This window comes from Chenopodium album, chromosome 13, assembly GCF_948465745.1.
Source record: "Chenopodium album chromosome 13, dcCheAlbu1.1, whole genome shotgun sequence".
Classification (NCBI taxonomy): domain Eukaryota; kingdom Viridiplantae; phylum Streptophyta; class Magnoliopsida; order Caryophyllales; family Amaranthaceae; genus Chenopodium; species Chenopodium album.
This window is the reverse complement of record NC_137846.1, coordinates 21,506,815-21,528,840: the sequence shown is the minus strand read 5'-3', so window position 1 is coordinate 21,528,840 and position 22,026 is coordinate 21,506,815. Positions and strand designations below refer to the sequence as shown.

The following is a 22,026-nucleotide window of genomic DNA, read 5'->3' as shown; positions in this document are numbered from 1 at the left end:
TCGGACCCCTACCCTTTCTCTTAGTTGGTGCCTTTACCCCCCCTCTTCCACCACCTGCGTTGTTTTGATCCTGTCCTTGGCCATGAGTTTCAGGAGTCTGGTTCTCACCAACAATCTCACATACTGTATTTTCAATAGGCGGCGCACGTTCAGCTGAAATTTCAAATTCTTCAAGCCTATGCTCAAACTCATCTTGAGCCTGATCCTCTGGCTCACCCAAATCAACCTCTTTGTTCACATCATAAGGCTCATCCTCGTCCTAGTCCTCGTCCTCATCCTCATAGTCATCATCTTCAATGTCCTCTACACAATGAAGGTCATGATCGTCCTCCATGAGATATAAGCACCTGTTAAAACAAACATAAAATGATATTAGTTTATAGTAAAGTATTAGTGCAAATGAATACTCTTATGAGATTTCAAACATCAAAAAAGTTAAATATAATGCATACGAGTTGTTAGAATGATTAAATGTTAGTTTATACACAAAACAAAGGACCTGGGTTAAGTAGAAGCTCATTTAAGCCATTTTCACCTACTTATGGTCCTATAACCTTGTATTTGCATGATAATGAGTACACTTAGGCAATTTCAAACCACAAACATGTTAAATATAATGAATATGAGTTGTTAGAATGATTAAATGGTGTAGTTTATATACAAAACAAAGGATTTGGGTCAAATACAAGCTCATTTATGTCATTTTCGCCTACTTATGCTCCTATATACATGATAACTAAACTATATTTGCAATGAAACCATCACTTACATTTAATCATACACCTCAATTTGAAATTCCTTCGTTGTGGTCTGATCGCATATAACCTGCTTCGTCGTCTGTGTCATTTGGTACAACAAGTCTAGGAACAGTGAAAGGTGCGGAATCATCAAACGCATCATATTATTCCTCATCCTCAACATCTCCAATGCCTAGGATTCTTCTTTTGCTAGCTAGCACAATAGACCATTTTGAATCGACTGGGTCAGTTACGTAGAACACTTGCTTAGCTTGAGATGCAAGGATAAATGGTTCCGCACTATCATTCAAGTGGCTAAGATCTACAAGAGTAAAGTCATCATATTTGATGTTACGCCTGATATTATCAACCCACTTACACTTGAAAAGAGCAACCGTGAAGTTACAATAATCAAGCTCCCATATTTCTTGAATTTGACCATAGTATGGCAACTTTGCATCGACAGGTGATTTATCCTTAGCACTTACAAACTCCCTTGACGATTCCACAAGCGTTACACCACTGTTTTGGGTGAAGGAAGATTTCAAATCCCGACCCTCGGTCCAAAAAGTGTACCCATTGATGTCATATCCCTCAAATGAACGAACATCATCCCGAGGGTCGTACGCAAGCCACCGTACTGTATCGGTCAAATTAGTATCATCCAATCGACCCATTACTGATCACGAAACCAATTGACAAACCTCTTATTATGCAACTGCATAAGTGCCCTTTCACCTTTTGATGGAAATTCGTCACGCAAACTAGCCATGTGCTCGTCTAAATATGGGTGCACATCTGCAACATGGTGCAACACATAAAGGTGTGCTTGTAAGAACTGATCTGGGTCAGGTGACATTCGTTTCGACCCAATTGTGCCATAACCATCAAGTCTCCCTTCATGTCGAGAAGTAGGAAGACCTATAGGTTGAGCAACGGCTATATAGTCGGCCACAAAGTTACCTATCTCCTCACCCACGGTCCCTTGCATCATACTTCCTTCCGGGTGAGCCTGGTTCCGTACTTTATTTTGCAATGTACCCGTGTGTCTTTCAAAAGGATAGCACCATCTCATGAACACTGGACCGCACAACTTAATCTCACGCACCAAATGAAGAATCAGATGAACCATTATGTCAAAAAATGAGGGTGGGAAATACATCTCAAATTTGCACAAAGTCATAACCACATCCGCTTGCAAAGCATTTAGTGTACAAGGATCAAGCACTTTGCTGCATATTTTATTGAAAAACGAACAAAGGCTTGTAATCGCTTCCCTCACGTGCTTCGGTAAAACACAATGGATTGCAATCGGTAGGAAAATACTTGCATCATAATGTGGCAATTATGGGATTTCATACTTGTCAACATCAATTCTCCATTCAAGGATACAAATATTTCCATGTTAGATGAGTACCCTGATGGAACCTTAATGCCGTACAGACATGCACAAAACATATGTTTCTCTACCTTTGACAATGTATAGCAAGCCAGAGATAAATAAGTCTTTTCATCCTTCCCTTTACCCTCAACTTTCTTCTTTAACGCATCTGTGGCCTTTCCCTTTCCCTTGCTCTTCTCCTTCCCTTTTTTCGAAAGATTTTCATCTTCTTTTCCCGGTTCCATTCCCTTTCTAACCTTTCCCTTTCTAACCTTTTCTTGACCCCACAATTCTGGACGAATCCCCATCTCTTGCAAATCTAACCGTGCACCCTTTCCGTCCTTGGTTTTGCCTTGAATATTCATAAGCGTTCCCAAAAGAGCATCACACACATTCTTCTCTATACGCATCACATCAAGACAGTGCCTAACATCATGTTCTTTCCAGTACGGAAGCTTCCAAAAGATTGATTCTTTCTTAAACAGCGCAACTGAGACCACATTTTTTTTTATTTTCCAAACACCGTTCGTATACCCTTAACCCGAGCATAAATATCAGCACCTGTCAATGGTCTAGGCGCAGTATCCTCTTCCACTGTCCTATTAAAAGCCTTTTTCTTCCTACGGTACGGGTGATCACGCCTAAGGAACCTTCGAGTCCGCAAGTAGACATCTTTGCGAGAATTTTTAAGGTATATGCTTGATGTGTCATCAATACATATGGGGCATGCTTTTTTTCCTTTGACCTTGTACCCACACAAGTTGCCATATGCAGGGAAGTCATTCATGGTCCACATAAGGGCTGCACGCAATGTGAACATCTCATTCTTATGAGCATCGAAAACGGAAACCCCTTCGTCCCACATCTTTCTCAAGTCGTCAATAAGTGGCGCAAGGTAAACATCTATGTCGTTTCCAGGTTGCCTAGGCCCCGTTATTATCAATGAAAGCATTACATACTTACGTTTCATGCACAGCTAAGGAGGCAAATTATAGATCACTAAAAGTACCGGCCATGTGCTGTGTTGGGTACTAAGAGTGCTAAATGGATTCATCCCATCCGTGCACAATCCAAGCCTTAAATTTCTGACTTCATCACCAAATTTCTCAAACTTCAAATCACTGTTCTTCCACTGCGGGGAGTCAGCTGGATGCTTCAGCATTCTGTTTTTCTTTCCTCCGTCTACATGCCACCTCAAGTTTTTAGCGTCTTTTGGTATTGAGAATAGACTCTTAAACCTCAGAATAATGGGAAGATACCAAATAACAAGGTTTCTAATATCTAATTTATTCAAAATTACCCATCAAAACAACTTAAAATTAACCATTAAAACATACCAAATTTCAACTAATTAAGTACCAAGGTTAATATTCTCTAATTTATTCAAAATTACCCATCAAAACAAATTAAATTAACCATTAAAACATAATAAAATCCAACTAATTGAGTAACAAGGTTACTAATCTCTAATATTCTCACAATTTCCCAATAAAACAACCTAAAATTGAGAAAAATTAGAGTAAAATTATATTCAAACCTAAATTTTAATTTGCCTAACAATTATTCAACATGCAAAAGAAATTAATATAAGTACATAATTGGAAAATAATTGTGAAAAGAGCAAAAAAAATTATAAGTAAAACCTTGTGGTTGAAGAGCTTAAAGGGAAGGAGAGATGGAGGGCAACAACCGTGCTTGGTGGTGGAGGAGCCTCAGGGCAGTGGGGCGGCGAACCTCAGGGCTGTGGCGCGGCAAACCTCGGGGCGGTGGCGCGGCGGTGAACCTTGAAAGAGCCTCGAATGAAAAGGGAAACGAAGAGAGGTGGAAGGGGTTGAGGGGAGAAAGAGAAGGACAGGGGAGAAAGAGAAGGTGCGCGGCTGTGGTGGAGGGTTTTCGAACCTTCGACGTTGAAGGTGGCGGCCATGGTGGAGGGAAAAGGGGAGAAGGATAGTGAGGGTTTTTGCTGGGTTTTTCGAATGCAACAGTGAAGCTAAGAACGAAAATGAAAAAGGAAAGAGAAGGAAGAAAGGAGGGGGAAGGAAGGAGAGAATGTGGGTTTTTTTTTTAAAAAAAAAAGGCACCGGTTCACATTGGAATCGATTCAAATCGGTGGGCTATATGTTTTTGCCACCGGTTTGAACTGAACCGGTGCCAGTATTACTGGTTCATTAGCCCGCCTATTTTTTAGCCTATTTTTGCCACCGGTTTGGACTAAACCATTGGCAATTAAGGGGTGCCTTTTTGCTTTTTTCTACTTGTGATTAGCCATAGCCACAAAAATTCAATGCAAATATTAGTATTACTATACAAAATTATATTTTTGATTTCTGTAATTAAAAGTATTAATTTTCTACCTGTAGTAAAATTAGAGAACCTCGAAAAGGTGCTTCTTGATCTCTTTTTAGCTCATCTAAGCTAAGAATTGTTTCTCCAACAATTAATGGCATTGGATTTCTCTCGTATTCAATTTTCTCCATGACAGACACTAATATTTCTTGACCCTCACGAATATTACCACTAGTGAGGAGATATTGGCTAAACAAGCAAAAGAGAAAAGCTCTTCTCTTATAAACATGAAAATACTCCAAGAGTGGTCTATCAAAATAAAAGCGTGCAAATTCTTTCAAATTAACCACATTCCCATGCACTATATCTTTTAAGTCCCTATCCCTAAGGTTAAGGAAACGCCCAAAATCTTTATAATAATATTCATTAACTTTAGGAATTACCGCCAGATTTAAAGACGGGAAGCAAAGGATGGCACCAAATTCTTCCGGTAAAGGGAAAATTTCATCATGACCTAATCTTAAGCAATGGGTGTCGGGGTCCCAATACTCTAAGGCGGTATGAATAAAGTCTATGTCAAGATCTACCCCTTTAATGCCAAGTAAACCCCCCAAGTGAAAAAAGTCAAGCTCTTTTCACTCTTTAGCAGTTAAAGACCAGCACCACTCACGAGTAAAATCGCTAAAACTCTTAGACATGATGAAAAATTAAAGAGGAGATTGTTTTTTTAGTTCGAATTGTACGAAAATTGATGGTTTTGGGGGTTATTTATTAACAGAGCTAACGCAAATCGAATCCCCAAAGGATTCTTAAAAATAAGTGTGCCGCGACAAACTTGTCGCGCCGCAACAGGGGTCAGCGCGCCGCGACAAATTTGTTTTTTCCGCGTCAGCATTACGCGTTTCGCTGACCATGTGTTATCCAACTTTGACTCGAATTTATACTTTGACTATACGGTTTTGATTATTTTCAAAGGCTCATCCAAACATTATTTTTTGCAAATCCTATCCACACACTTATCCCATATTTGATTATTTTGGGTTTAATTAAATTTAAGCTCATTTTTAATCAGATTCGACTTTATTTTTCATTTTTTTTTCCTTTTTGGGGGAGAAAGTCTGATACCCTCCATTAATAATAAAAATGATAGAAATTTTTAGGAACTTGTAAACAGTTCACAGGGTGAAGGTTACACCCCTTCACGATCCATGAGATCGCTAACTCCATAATGGTCCTGAACCATGATTGGATATTCGGGGATGAATATACAAATCCAACCTAAAAGAGATTGAACCTGCCTTAAAATAGGCCTCTATTTTATTCTTCTCATATTTATGTGCGCTTTCCGATCAACATATAATCAATATATTAATCCTAAACCTGTTTAATAAATGTTGGTTGAATATTAATGCACAAAAAAATCTATTATTGGCGATCACTTAAATTATATTAAAATCATATTAGCCTAAATAAAATTATTAATTATCATATTAAGTGTAGACACCTAAATGTGTCTCCCCAAAACCAAACCCAGTGATGAATACCTTTCGCGTCATTTCATTATCGAACGAGGTGAAGGTGTGGAAAGTCTAATGATGAGGATGTTTTTATTAAAATATTTCTCTTTCTGTTTTTGAAAATATTTCTTTTCTTACTCCTATTTTATGAAAAATAGCCATTCCAATTTGGTTTTGTCCATAATAAAGGTCCAATAATAGTGTAGTTGGATTGGGCTCGAAAAGAGCTTTCCAATGGTATATTATAGGCCCATTTCCTATGACTTATAAGGAAGTTATGGATTAAATTAGATTAGGCCCAATGATTTTCAAAGGTGGCCCGATGATCAAGAGGAGGGCCTATTAACTATTATTAAAAAAAGAGGATGTTTTAATTTAGAATAAAAATATATTAAATCTAATTTCGAAAACTGCTCGGACGCTTAATTACCTTGCAACCGGTGTTGGAGGTAATTACGCGTGGAAAAGCGCGTTGACTTTTGGACCAGCGCGAGACGACGGTGTCGTTGCCAGGCGCTGACCTTCGTCGCCCGGCGTTGGCCTTCGTCGCCTGGCGACGAAGATCGTCTTTTGGCGCTGGCTCTTGTCGTTTGCGACAGGAGGATTTTTATTTCGAATATGTTTTCCTTTGATCCCGTGCTATTTTTCTATAAATAGGGGTCGAATCTCCCTGTTTTAAAATCATCTACAATAATCATCTTTTTTCTCTCTCTCTCTAAAGCTAGAAGCTTATTCTTTATTTTCTTTTTCTAAACCTTCCCTCTCTCAAAATTCCTCATACATTAGTTCTGGACACACCTAGCCAAGTTCGAAATTGCCTTCACCCTAGACGTGAAAGGTTATAATTTCTGAGGGTTTGGTCCCTAATCTCTATTTCAATTATTTGATTTAATTGTTTGATTTTATTATTTTCCTTGAAGTTACTAACGCGTGTATTTTGTTATTAGAAAGAGGTACGAGGCATCCAAGTAAGTAATTTAATTGCTTTGTTGATCTTTTGATATAGAAATCATGCTTAGATTATTTTGTTGATTCCTAGTATCATGTTTAGGGTTAATTAAAATTTCTAATATCATGTATGTTTATAGGTTGCTTCCTATTCTTTCTAATATCATGTTAGTATCATGTTAGGAATAAAGCTTTGATCTTTGATGTTTAGAGACATGCTAGGATTTGTTATTAATCTTGTCAGTATCATGCCTAGGATCTTGCTAATATTATTATGCTTTGAGATGGAGAATATTATGTTGATGATTGTGATTGTTTATTGTTGCTTGATATTATAGTTTTATTGTTATTGCTTGATCACGCCCTCTCTTGCATGTTTAAAGGGAATTTGTACTTGTAACCACGCTTAATAAAATAATTAATAATCTTGTTTAGGGCTAATATGATTATAATTCAAGTGATCGCCAATAATAGATTTGTTTGTGCATTAATATTCAACCAACATAGATAAATAGGTTTAGGGTAAACCTATTAATTGTATGTTAGTCAGAAAGCGCACATGAATACGAGAAGAATAAAGTAGAGGCCTTTTTAGGGCAGGTTCAATCTCTATTAGGTTGGATTTGTACCTTCATCCCCGAACTTCCAGTCATGGTTCCAAACCTATTGGATTTAACGATCTCCTGGACGTTAAGGGGTGTAACCTTCACCCTGTGAACGGTTTACAAGTTTCTAAAACTTGTTGGCGACTCTTTTGCTCTAGCTTCCTTCCCTTTGGACGCCACCATGCTTTAGTGTATGATCACAACGGGGCTCAAGTGTGGGATGCTTGAAATATTCCCTACATTAAGCGTGATTACAAATACAAATTCTCTTTGAATCTGCAAGAGAGGGCGTGATCAAGCAACATATTGATACAAAAAATCATCATCATCATAATAATCCTCAATCTCATCAAAGCATAACAATATTATTAGCAAGATCCAAGGCATGATACTAATAAGATTAATAACAAATTCTAGCATGTCACTAAACAATAAAGATCAAAGCTTTAACCCTAACATGATACTAACGTGATAGAAGAAATAGGAAACAACCTAAGCATGATAATAGAAAGCAATAAAAGCATCCTAAGATGATACTAGGAATTAAAATAATCTGAGTATGCTTTCTATAACAATAAAATTACTCACTTTGTTGACTCGTATCTCTTTCTATCAAAACAATACACACGTTAGTAACTTCAATAAAAAATATTAAATAATAAATCTAATCAAAGAATTGAAATAAGATTTGGGGCCAAACCCTTAGAAATTATCAACCTTTCACGTCTAGGGCGAAGGCAACTTCGAGCTTGGCTATGTGTGTCTAAGTCTCGTGATGAACGAATATTGTATTTGAAAAAGGCAAGGCTTAGAATGTGGGAGAAAGAATAAGCTTCTAGCTTGAAGAGAGATGAGAATAGAATTAGATGATTGTTGACGAGTGAAAAAAGGGTGGAAGGATAGAAAAAAATCCGAATTCGAATCAAAATAAAACTCGATGGACAGCAGTTTTTGCGGTTTTTGTTTTTATTATAACTTTTGATCCAGAGGTCGGAATAAGATAAATAATATGTTTTTGGAAAGATCTTGAATTCTATTTTCCAACCCATTTTGAATCAGATTAAAATATTTTGTAGAATAAAAGATATGGCCGAAATAGTGGAACGGTGTCAGTTTTGGCTGGAGTTTTTTTGTATTTCTTTCATATCTTTTTCGTTATAACTCAAATTAATATTATAATATATAATTTGAAAGATAATTTCAAGATCTATCCAACCATATAAGATTTGGATAAATATTACGAGGCACGAAAAAAATATCTAACTGTCTTTGAACGACTTTCATTTCGAATTGAATTAGGACTTAAAAAAGGAAAATTTTTATTCAATTTCAAATTCTTTAATCTTATCTTTTCAAATAGGATAATTAAGCTCTTTTAGAAACTTATAGAAGCTTCTAATTAATCTTAATTAGTTTAGGAATGGGATTAAACCTTTGGACCCTCCACATGATAATTGGGGCGTAGGTAAAATCTGGTTGGGGCCCAATTTAGTATTTTGGCCATAACTTCCTCATTATTCATCGAAATTGGGCTTATAATATATCGTTGGAAAGCTCTTTTCGAGTCCCATCCAAATACGCTATTATTAGGCCTATATCATGGACCAAAATAAATGGGATTGGACGTTTTCCATAAACAGGGTACGAAAAGAAATAATTTGAAAACAAAAAGAAGTATTTTTTATTGAAAACAAGTGCATTACGAGACTTTTTCACAATTCACCTTGTTCGATAATCAATAACGTGAAAGATATTCATCATTGGGTTTGGTTTTTGGGGAGACACAATCAGGTGTCTACCCGCCGCGACAGGCATATAGCGCCCCGACAAAATTTTGGGGCCAGTGCTGCAACGCGTTATCCGGAGCACGTTAATTCGACTTTGACTCAGATTTGTACTACGATTTTTCGGGGGAATTTTAAATTTTAAAAATTTTACCCAACTATATTTTGTAAATACAAATCCTCACACATTTATGATTAAAAAAAAAATTATTTTAAGTTTAATTTATTTCGGGTAACTCCATTTTATTTTTTCATTTTTTCTTTTTGGGGGAGAAAGTCGAATACCCTCCAATGATAATAAAAATGACGGAAATTTTGTCGCAAATTTGTCACAAATTTCACATACTAACATGCACATGATAAAATGTAAAAATAAAATGCAAAGAATTAAATGTACATAGTAAGTCTAGTGTATATATACATCATGCCTAACAGAGTCACAAATCTAAGCAAAGTCCTACATAGTCAAATATACACAAACAAATAAATCTATACAGGTACAATGGCTACGGTGCAGGAGGACAGATGCCAAATGTATCGTAGAACTGTAAGGTCCGTGGGGTCACTCCCTGGCCATCATCTGCGCCCCCGGGCATCGGAATGGAGAGTGTGGGGCCAGCCCATCCCGTCTAATCCTGCTGCGGCTCCTCCTGCTGTGACTGTTGGGACGATGAACCCGCCTCGTACGTCCCGCCAGCCATGAAAGGAACTAACATCAGATCACCCTGACCAGGTGGCATCGCCGACACTTCCTCAAAAGAAGAACCAGAATCATCTAATACCACAGTATGAGCCGACCCCTCTTGTCCCTCCCGGTTCTCAGCCGAGGTACGGCGGCGTCTCGACTCAGATCTTTCTCTCCAACCCTCTGGCGTCGAACAAGCACGCGTCAGAGGAGTAGGCTAAAAGAGGCAATAGACCAAGTCATATACAAAGTAACAAGTAGACAAAAATAATACAAGTCATGAGATATACTGGTGCCACATCACCATCATGACGGCATGATGCTCAGTGACGCAACCTCACCGCCTGGTAATGAAAGGCGTCCATAGCTGCTGCCATCCTCGTCATCACCTCACGTAAGAATTGCAAAAGTAAAAAAGTCAGAAATAATCAAGATACACATGCGAATAAAAAAAAACAAGAGATAGCTCACCCAGGTCTGACGTTGAGGGATCGACCTCTCCACCAAACGCCACTCCTCAGGAGCCAGGGTACCATCTCCTCGATCGGCCCATACGTCCCCTGATAGGTGATGGACATAGCCAGAGGCACAAACTTTGCAATCACTGCTACAGCCTGCAAAAATAAACTTCGACAATTAAAAATCATTGGGGGCTACCAAAAAGGACAAATTAAAGGATATAAAGATGCACCTCCTCCTCCTCTAATATGCAAGGTGGCGAAGCCAACCAAGACAAAAGCCGCTCGGCATACGATCGGCTTGGATAGCTAAATCTCCGCCAATCCACACCTACTGGCGCTGAATCCATGTGAGTCTAAAGGCTTGTATGGTCCATCATATGCGCTGGAGGACGGGATGGAACGATAAAGACCTCGGAGGAGTGCTGGACCATAACTCTCTCGCCCAAGTACACTACACTATCATATGTGCCCTAGAAATAATGTCTCTAGGCTGTGTACTGGTAAGCCAGCGTAGAACCTTCCAACCCCACCCATAGACGCTAGAGGACCTCAGGGGCCTGTAAAAAGGGAATCTATAAGTCTAAATCTTACAAAGAAGATCAAGAGAGATAATAACAAACGATCTGTATCGCAAGAAACGCTTCTCTCACGTGCACAGTAGCAACTATGCTAGGATAGCGGCCTCCGCAACTGGTAGCAATGGGGAGCCCTCTAGGAAAAGACCTGGAAGGTGCCAAAGTCGAGAAGTACTCGTAGAACCAAATCTGGGATTACAGAGAAAGCCTAAAGATTAGTGAAAGCCGACGAGCACAAGACACTAAGAAAATTAAAGATAGAGTATGCCTCTACGATCCTCCAGAAGCTAGAAAGTGTGACCTCCTCCTCAAGGCTCCGCTGACGACAGACGAGTCGTAGCCTAAGTAAGAAGTCAGCATAGGCCAAGCTGGCCCAATCGAAGGTCCCAACAAACTAAAGGTCGCGGAGAGCAGGGAGGTAGTAAAGCAGCGCTCGACTACCCTTATCAAGAGAGAATGCCCCTGACACTAGGATTAGAATAAAGATGCCCACCCGCTGCTCTGGATTGGTCCCATCATCTCGAAAAGCCTCCACCAGCAAGGACCAGCGGATGGATCGGCGACTGGTTTGTACGAACCCAGTCTCAGCACGAGCCCGAACAACGATAGGGCCTAGCAGCTCGTAAACCTCCGGGGAGAAAAAAGTAAGGTCCCTATCGAAAGGAACTGCAGACGACCGGAACTCCAAACACGTAATAATGGAGAAGTCGAGAGGAGTGGCAGTCATCTCAGTCCAAGGAAGATGGAACGTGTTAGTGGTGTCCCAGAAAAACTTCACTAACGCCCGAACCAAGTACTGACTCGACTATATAGGCTGAAGAGCCACCGCAGCCCCAAAAAGAGGAGTCAAGCCATATGACTCCCAAAGCGCAGATAACTCCGCGTTGTCGCAAAACTAGAGCTCGTATATCTATTGCCTGAGCCGTGGCAACGAATTCGATCGTCGGCGATGCCTCGATGAACGCGCTCCGAGATATGATGGACGGGCGAGAAGTAAAAAGTATGCATGTCCCACTCAGGAAACTCGCCAAGACTAGTGAAAATCCCCTCGCCTTAGTCGACGGACTCGTCTACTCGGTGAGCTCCACGAGCACGTGAGCCGGAACCTCGACGTCGAGCCATACTAGTTATGTTGAACACATAAGAGTAGTAAATTAAAGGTTCTATAGTATCTAAAGTTTGCCTAGCCGCATGATACTATTTTTGTCAAAAAGCAAAGTACGTAGTACTAAAACAGCGTATGATTGTAATTCAAGTAGTAACCAGGTTTTTGAGCAATCAAACAATTTCTTACAATACTATGACAACTATTGTGACAAATTGAGCACAAAAATCAAGCAAAAATGTGAAGAAGAAGTCACATTATGCTCAAAACTTAAGGTGTTCAATAATGACAAAACGCTCATTTCTTCACCTATTCGAGCCAAACAAGTTTCAAAACACTCCCAAGACAATATACAAACATAAATAAGCAATTTCATGGAAAAAAATTCAACAAACAAAGCAAATTAAGCAAAATCATTTTCGGATTTTTTGAAAATCCGTGAAGAAACATGCATGAAATTCTTCGAAAACAAGGAGAGTTGGAACAAAACTTACATAGATCGGCAAACTAGAGATGAAGAGCTTTGATTTGAAACAAAATAGAGCAAATTTGGTTGAGAAACGAAGGAGAACAAGCAATCAGAAGTTTCGAGCGAACGACAAAGCAAAAATGAGGCAAACGGCGAAATGAGGAAGAAAAAATTTAAATCCGGAAAAACACGACCTTATCGCGATGCGATAAAATTATCGTGCTATGATAGCGCTGTCGCGACGCGATACGCCTAACGCGTCGTGATAGCACGTGGTAACACGCATTAGTTTTCCTTTCTTCAACGATGGAATTCCTAGGCCCCGTAGGGAGCTTATGTGGACATGAATTAGCATTTTGGGTTCCTTGGTACGCCATTTAGCCCCTGAAAAGCAATTGACATGATTAGTAGTCGGCTCAATTACAATCACGATTAGTGATCAGCTTGACGACGATCATCTCACTTGATTTAAGCGCCTAAACATTGGCTCATTACAAAGTACAAGGCACCGAGGTATTGGTTCACAAGCAAGCACAAGCGCCAAGGTACCGGCTCATTACAAAATGCGTCGAGGTACTGGCGAAGCAAATTACACTGAAGCATTGGCACAGCACCGCATTCAACAAAACGAAGCAACAAAAAACACAAGATCACAAGGCAACAAGTTATTCGACGACTTTCACTAGGGTTTGAAAATTGTCAATCAAATGGTCAAGTCAAGGTACAAACGAGATTTTGAAGATGCCTACAAGCAGCGGTCTTCGACAATGTCTCGCAGCACATTGGAGATTGTCTACAGTGGTGAGGCACTGCCGTGGCTTGGAATAGCCACAAAACTGAAGATGGCGAAGCAAGGTCACCTTCGACGGTGTTCCCTAGGATGTGGAAGATTTTCACATCAATTGAATAAAGCGAGGAACTATTACCTTCAGATGGCGTTCACGAGGCACCGTAGAGGTCATCACAACAAAATGCAACAAATTGGTTACTTTAGAGACGTTGTTGGGTTTCGGTAAATCTAACTCACCGTGGAACAAAACCCGACCCCAAGACCCGCTCACAATTAATATAACTAAATGACATAAATAATAAGAAAGAGAGAAAAGACGATCTTACCCTTGTCGCGTGCTTCGCTCACACCCTGGAGCTCTTACTTGAAACGCCAAGCCTTGCAAGTGCAGAGACCTCCTACGGTATCCACCCGCAACTCGACCCGATCGGTCTCTTACTCAGAGTTTAGCCAAGTCGGACCAAAACACTACTCGAGTATTATATGAACTTAAAGGTTTTATCTCAAGTGGAAATGCCTTTTTGAGTTCCTACTCAAGTGAACAATCCCAAGGTATCCCTTGGCTATTTATAAGAAGTGCTTCCTTGTGAATTTCTCTCATCTTTCAATGTGGGACTTTTTCTCTGATCCCACATGGAAAGAATGTTGAATTTAATTCCTTGTTAAATAAACCAAGGAATCACTAAGTAACAAGTGTCACATGGTTAGCTGAGGACCACTTCCTCACTTGCTCCCCAAAGGTAACTCACATCCATTATGAGCTAACCATGTAGCACCCAACCTTGAGCCCCAAGATGGGTTCGGTTGGGCCTCCACCCTTCGGCCCGCGTCCTGATGGGTGTCATAAATGGCACTCATTTGATGAGTATTTAGGTTGTTTTTACCTTCTTTTCATACCTTTTCTTCTTAATAAATGCTTAGTTTCATGCTTTTGCTCTTTGTTTTACCTTTTCTCTCTTATTTTGTGGGTTTGTGCATTTCTATGGTTTTCCTAGTCTTTTCTCCTTTATTTGCTGTCTTTTCGTGGTTGTAGGTATAGTACGAGGTTCGGGTCTTGATATGGATGGATTACTAAGGTGGAAGATTCTTTTGGAGTAAGCTCATGGCAATAAGAAAGCTCAAGATGCAAGGAAGTGGATTCTCCAAGTTCTAGCTCTTACGCTCTCATGAAGGAGTGGTGTTAAACCCACCGTCAAGCTCCTTTGGATCTGCCATCCTTGGTGCGCCCGCTCGAAGTCCCTTAGTGAACGCACGAAGCCTCGAGAAGAACCAAAGGAACCCAGAGAAGCGCGGGCGTGCAATTCACGGGCGCGGACGCGCAATCCACGGGCACGAGCGCGCCACCAACCCGCGCGGTGCCTGTTTTGATCGGCTTCGTTTCACACCTCCTATTTATACCTTGTAACCCGATTTTTGGTGGAGTAATTAGAAGCAATTAGAGATAATCTTTGATCATATTTTTAGCTTAGTTAAGAGCTTCTCTCTCAAGTTTTAGGGTTAGTTTAGGAGTAGATTTAGAGAGAGAAGGTGAGGAATTTCAATGGTGATTGAGAGATTGAAGATTCAATGGTGACAATTGTGTTGAAGATCTTCTCTATTATCAATGAGCATTTCTAAATCTATCTCATTTTATTGCTTTTTTTAATATTCTTGTTTGTTTGGATTGATTTTGATGTTTGATGCTTGATTAGTGTAGTTTTTCTTGATATATTGTTGATTCTTGATTTCCTTATTTGTTTGTTGATTAGATGATGATTCTTGGTAGTTGTTTGTCTAGGGATTGGGTGAAACTTGGATGATTGATTGATTGTGCTTAATTTGGGAATTGTGTTGATTAATTGTTGAGATTAAAGTGATTAATGGAAATTGTGCATGTGTGTAATTCGATTAGGCCTTGAGAATTATGCTAGATTGCATTGTGAGTCTACATTGATACGGACCATTGATTTGTATCTCACAATTGTCGATTGAGTTCGGTTAGTGACGTTCCTAGTTAGAGTCTCTCGTAATTGGTGCTAGTTAGACCTCTAGGAGATAGCTTGTCGAGCTCTTTTGATTGCTCTTACCATTAGTCTTCGCAACCTTTGATTTGCATGTTGTTCCCGAGTTGCTATAATTGTCATGATTACTTGTTGATCCCCATTCCCTAGTGCTTTATTTGTTTAGTTCTTCATTTTGGTAGTTGGTTAGTGTTTACCTTTTATCCTTAGACTTTGACCTCCTTGTAAGCTCCATTCTTCAAGGAAAGGGAAATGATAATGATCATGCCCCCCATAAAAATATCGTCACCAAGACGGTTGTCCCGAGTATCCAAAAGCCTTTGGATGAAGGTGGAGGAGCATTGGAACTTGAGGCGCTGAGGGTTGTCGGCCAAAAATAGGCAAGCTACCTCATCCTTAACCATTGAGTCGAGGTTTGCTTTGAAGAACACGGCATATTGGAGAAGCCGAGCAAAGTATCTCATGGCTATATGGATGATGTTGTTGACCTTAGAGGTGTTAGTTCGGAAACTATCCCTGGTGGATATGCTCCTCCACCACTCTTGCTCGTTTTAAGGGATGCAGTGAGTGGAAGTCATCTCGCAAGGATGATCTAGCCCGATCGCATGCCAATGGAAGATCTCGTTTAGATCACACTCGGTTAGGGAGTGATCCTCATTGAACATGCGAAAATGTATCACAAGGTGAGGTTCTTCATCGTTAAATTCCGGCTCTATGACTTCCTTGCCGAGAGAGAAAAGGAATTCCAAAGTCACTCGCTCATAGGTGTGAGCATGGAGGTAGATGAAGTCACCCCATCCAAAATTTTGTGCTAACCGGACTACCTCATCCAAGATACCGAGCTTTTGCAACGTTGTAGGACAAAAGAACCATGTTGATCGGATGGGACGATTGATGAGGGTTTTGTAGACGTCCCAAAAGTGCGCATTCGGAGCAATTATGCTATGATCATTTATGCCGGGAGGGGGCGGGAAATTCGTTGATGAAGATTCACCCACTCTCTTCCTCTTTGAATTGCTCTTACCAAGTACCATGATTCTACAAAATTACCGAGAGCTATCATTAGGACAATTTGATAAGAGATTACATAAGAAGCTAGCCACGGTAAAAGTGTATGCATGAAAGTAGTTGCCTTGAGTTGTGAAATAGATGTAGAGGATAACAACAATATAATTCAAGGCATAAATGGACACATTTAAACCAAGGCATGGGCAAGAAATCCTATGACATTCATATGTAAGTCCTAACAAAGTCTAGGTGAATTTTGGCATGATGTCCCCTAATTACATGATAATCATTCACCAAACCATCAAAATCAAACCAAAAACAACGAGAATCAACCTCCAACAACATCAAACCCATGAATTTCTCAATCATCAAATAGTAGCATAAACACCCTAGCATGAAATCAACATATTTAAGCAAAGACATTGAGATCAAATAAAACCAAGGTATGCATGCATAATCATCATAGCAATATGTTCTACCATCAATTACGAATCAATTGCAACAAGTAAATCCAAAGAGCCACATGAATTAAACAAGCTATTACCAACAATTTCAAAAATACTACAATTCGTATTTAAACATGCAAAACATGGTAAAAGTATGAGAAATTGAAGAAATGAACTTGCAAAAGGTAGGAAAACCATACCACAATTGATTGTAAGTAAGTAGAAACTCAAAAACACCAAAGCACTCAAACCCTAGAAATTGGGGAAAAAATGAAAGATGGGATTTTGGTGTGGAATTTTGGGTGGAGATTGTAGAAATTGAGTAGAGGATGGAAAATAAGTGAGAAAAAAAGAAGATTTGAGTGATTTTAATGGAGATGGGAAGTTATATGAGGGGTTGTAGTGGAGTTTAGAGTGAGAAGGAGGAGAATAGAGAGAGAGAGGCCGAAATGAATTGATGAAACCGTGAGGAAAAACAGCAGCTTTTTTTTAAAAAAACCCGTCAAAGGTTCGGCCGAACCTTTGGTAAGTTCGGTCGCACCATTGAAATAGTTCAGCCGAATTTGCTCAAGGTTCGGTTGAACCTTCTCTCTAACGCTAAATTCACAAAATGGGCAGAAAGTTTCCAGTTTTTAATTCAAGAGGAGGTGCGACCGAACTCAATAATGTTCGGGCGAACTAAGGTTCGGTCGAACCCCCTATTTGTTCGGTCGAACCTACTCTGAATCCTTAATTTCTGCAATTCTGGCAGAAAGTTTTCAGATTTAGCTTCCAGAGGAGGTGCGACCGAACTCAAGAAGGTTCGGGCAAACCTTCCATAAAGTTCGACCGGACCTTCAGGGAGTTCGGTCGAACCACCTAAAAATGCTCATTTTGCAGTAAAATATGCACAAACACCCCTCTTCAGAACACTCTAAAACACCATACAATCATGCTAAAGCAAAGAATATCAAAAATCCCAACACAATCAAAACTCAAAAATCCAAAAATCCAAAATTCTAGATAGAAAAATAACAAAGCATCAAGAAAAGAAGAGAGTAGAAAAGGGTTAGAGACTCGGGTTGCCTCCCGGAAGCGCTTTTGGTTTACGTCGTTAGCTCGACATTCCTTGAACTAATCAAGGAGGGTCAAATTGATGATGCATATCAAGAAGAGTCACAGAAATTGGTTCATCACTTGGAAATCCTTCGTAGTAGGGCTTGAGCCGGTGACCGTTCACTTTGAATGGAGTATGCCCGTATTGGGAAATCTCATAATCGAAGTCTTGGAGAACTAAAACCCATCTCAACAACCTCGGTTTAGCTTCCTTCTTTCCTATCAAATATTTGAGAGCCGAGTGGTCGGTATACACAATTGTCCTAGAACCAATGAGATAGGTTCTAAACTTCTCAAATGAGTGAATAACCGCTAAGAACTCCTTCTCGGTGGTTGTGTAGTTTCGTTGGGCATCATTGAGAGTTTTAGACAAATAGTGTATGACATGTAGTTTCCCATCCTTTCGTTGCCCAAGAACCGATCCAATAGCCTCGTCGCTTGCATCGCACATGAGTTCAAATGGAAGAGACCAATCCGGACCTTGGACAATAGGAGCGGTGCAAAGTGCTTCTTTCAACCTACAAAAAGACTCTTGACAAGCACCATCAAACACAAACTCTTTATCTTGTTGTAATACGGATGTGAGAGGCTTAAGCAATCAAAGAAAAATCTTTTATAAAGCCCCGATAGAACCCGGCATGGCCGAGAAAAGACCTCACTTCCCTCACATTGGTGGGAGGAGGAAGTTTCTCAATGACCTCCACCTTAGCTCTATCTACCTTAATGTCGGCATGGGAAATTTTGTGCCCAAGAATAATTCCACTTTCCACCATAAAGTGGCACTTTTCCCAATTAAACACGAGGTTGGCTCTCTCACATCTTTCTAAGCAACGAGATAAATTGGATAGACAATCTTCATAGGTGGCTCCTCCAACGGAGAAGTCATCCATGAAGACTTCTATCTCATCCTCAATCATATCATTAAAAATTGACATCATGCAACGTTAGAATGTTGCGGGGGCATTACAAAGCCCGAAAGGCATCCTACGATACGCATAAGTACCGTAGGGGCATGTGAAAGTCGTCTTCTCTTGAACCTTGGGGTCAATCGGGATTTGGAAAAATCCCGAGTAACCATCAAGGAAACAATAGAAGGAATGCTTTGTAAGCCTTTCCAACATTTGATCAATGTATGGTAGTGGAAAATGATCTTTGCATGTACTTGTGTTAAGTTGGCGATAGTCAATACACATGCGCCAACCGGTAACAAGCCTAGTAGGCACTAGTTGATCATGATAATTTTTCACTACCATCATGCCTCCTTTCTCAGGCACAACTTGTACGGGAGATACCCAATCACTATGAGAAATTGGGTAAATAATTCCCGCATCAAGAAGCTTAGCCACTTTCTTCCGCACAAATTCTTGCATGGAATGATTAAGCTTTCTTTGCCTTTGTCTAACGAGTTTGACATCTCCCTCTAGATCAATTTTGTGCATGCACAAAGATGGACTTATACCTTTGATATCATCAATGGTATAACCCAAAGCTTTCTTGTGTTTACTCAAAATATTGATCAAGAGGGAGGTTTGCTCCTCCGTTAGGTTAGAATGACAGTCACGGGGAAAGACTCATAGGAACCAAGAAATGCATACCTCAAGCCCAAAGGTAGAGGTTTCAAGTCTACCTTTGGTGCTCCCTTACCATTAAGGTTCTCTTCTCTTTCTTCCACTTGAAAGAGGTCATGAATGTAAGGAGCCTCCTCTTCCATGCTCGCATCCTTGCACTCCTTCTTGCTTTCCTCAAGCAAATCCTCATAGAATTGTATCTCTTCTTTGTGAGTACCTATCTTGAATTCATTCAAAAACACACTTTCGAGAGGATCATTAGTAGCATGCAAGTGGGAGCGAGAAAATTCATTAAGTACGGTATCAAGAACATCTACTCTAAAGCATTCACCGCTTGAGGAGGGTTGTTGCATGACACTATTCAAATCAAATTCAATGGAATCATTGTCAATTTTCAAGGATATCTTACCCTCCTTCACATCGATGATAGCTCTTGAAGTAGCTAGAAATGGTCTACCCAAAATTATAGGAATCCTCTCGTCCTCATCCATCTCTAGCACATAGAAATCCACGGGGAATGTGAACTTTCCTACCCTAAGGGTAATGTCCTCAACCTTGCCCATGGGGAACTTAATGGAACGGTCCGCTAGTTGGAGAGTTATGTTAGTGGGGGAGAGGGTTCCTACACTAAGCTTTTGGTAGACAGAATAGGGCATGAGACTCACACTTGCTCCTAAATCACACAAGGCTTTATCAAACTCAATGCCATTAATAGAACAAGGGATGGAGAAGTTACTCGGATCTTTCAATTTGGTAGGAAGTTTGTTGGAAAGAATTGCACTACATTTGGCGGTCAAGCTCACCGTTTCACACTCCCTTGTCCTACTCAAAAGGTCTTTCAAGAATTTGGAATAGTGGGGCATTTGCTTCATAGCATCAACAAAAGGAACAGAAACATGCAAATTCTTAATTACTTCCAAAAACTTCCCAAATTGGGCATCAAGTTTAGCTCTCACGAATCGTTGTGGAAAGGGTAGCTTCTCCTCTCTAGGTTGGCGATTTAGGGGCAAGGGGGTGGCTTCTTTTTCCTTTGGCACCTCAACATCTTTTTCCTTCTCAGCACTCAATGACTCATTGGTTCTCTCATCCTCATTCTCTAACTCCACCTCCTCTTGGGGTTCTTCCTCAACTAAAGGGTCACTCCCTACTACCTTCCCACTCCTAGTTGTCACATCATACAAAGGTTTTGGGTTGACTCCTTGACTTGGAATGGTAGAAGAAGAAGAAGAAGAAGAAGAAGAATAAGAAGAAGAAGAAGAAGAAAATGAATTAGATGCAAGTTGAGCAATTTGGGTTTCAAGCATTTTCATGTGAGCATTAGTTCGCTTTTTATCCTCTTCATGCATTTTCATTATAGCATCTAACTTAGCCATCATGGGATCAAATAGAGGGGCTTCAAATTGAAGAGGTTGTTGAGGTGGGGGAAGTTGGGGTTGATGGAAACCCGGAGGCCTATTAGTTTGGGCATAGTTAGAGACATATTGACCCCTATTGCCTCCGGTGCCTTGGTTAGGAACGTTGCTTTGTTGATTATTTCTCATGTTACCTTGATCACCAAAATTTTTATTTTGATGGTCATGGTATCGGGAATTAGGTTGTTGGTTTTGATTATCATACCCCCTTTGGTTAGAGTAGCCTCTTCCATTGAAATTGGAAGGGCCTCCCCCACCATGGTATTGGTTATCATAACCACCACCACCTTGGTTCAAACCACGGTTTCCACCTTGATTCCAATTTCCCATTTGATTGGAGTTTGGCCTCAAGTTCCCTACATTCCCCATTCTAGGAGCAAAATTCATAGCATTGACATCTTCCACATTATCATCATATACATGTTCATGGGGAAGGGGTTGAACTTCACAAGCATAAACACAATGGGAGGTATCATGATCATAGGTTTCGCAATTAGAACAAAACATGCATCATTGGGGCATTGTATTGTAAGAAGAGGGGGAAGAAGTGGTCATACCATTGCCTCCCTTAGATGAAGGGGAGGTATTTCCATGAGGATTGGACCTATCTTTCATCAATTCATCCATTTGCTTGGTCATTTTGGAGATTTGGGTAGAGAGGTTGTTGATTGCGTTGGCTTGCTCCAATGCATAAACACCCTTACTAGAAGTAGCCTCCCTTTCTCCTTCATACCAATCATCATAGTGCTTTGCGGCCTCCTCTATATTACACTCCACTTCATCCTCTCCTTAGTTCATGATTGGACCGCCGGCCGCGGCGTCTAGGCTTGTTCTTCCTTAAGGTGTAAGACCTCCATAGAAAGTGTGAATGAGTTGATAATTGGGTATCCCATGGTGTGGGCATTAACGTTGAAGTTCTTTGTATCATTCCCATGCCGCACTTAGAGACTCACCACTCTTTTGGCGAAAACCTTGGATCAAAGACCGAGCTTCGGTGGTCTTCCTATGGTTATAAAACCTCCTCAAGAAAGTCGTAGTCACTTGGTCCCATGTTGTGAGAGAGTTAGGGGGCACCTCCTTCTCTAGCCACTCTAGTCCTCTCCCAATTAGAGAAAATGGAAATATCTTGAGGCGAATATATTCTTAAGTCACTC

At 40.2% G+C, this 22,026-nt stretch overlaps 1 non-coding gene and 1 pseudogene across 1 annotated transcript; one reads left to right on the top strand and one right to left on the bottom strand.

The window, feature by feature from the left end:
- LOC145575372 (uncharacterized) overlaps positions 1 to 22,026 on the bottom strand; it is a 290,973-nt pseudogene that overhangs the window by 27,897 nt on the left and 241,050 nt on the right.
- On the top strand, positions 21,759 to 21,864 carry LOC145577275 (small nucleolar RNA R71). The gene has a single exon (XR_014098727.1). It is a non-coding gene; the product is annotated as a small nucleolar RNA R71 (small nucleolar RNA).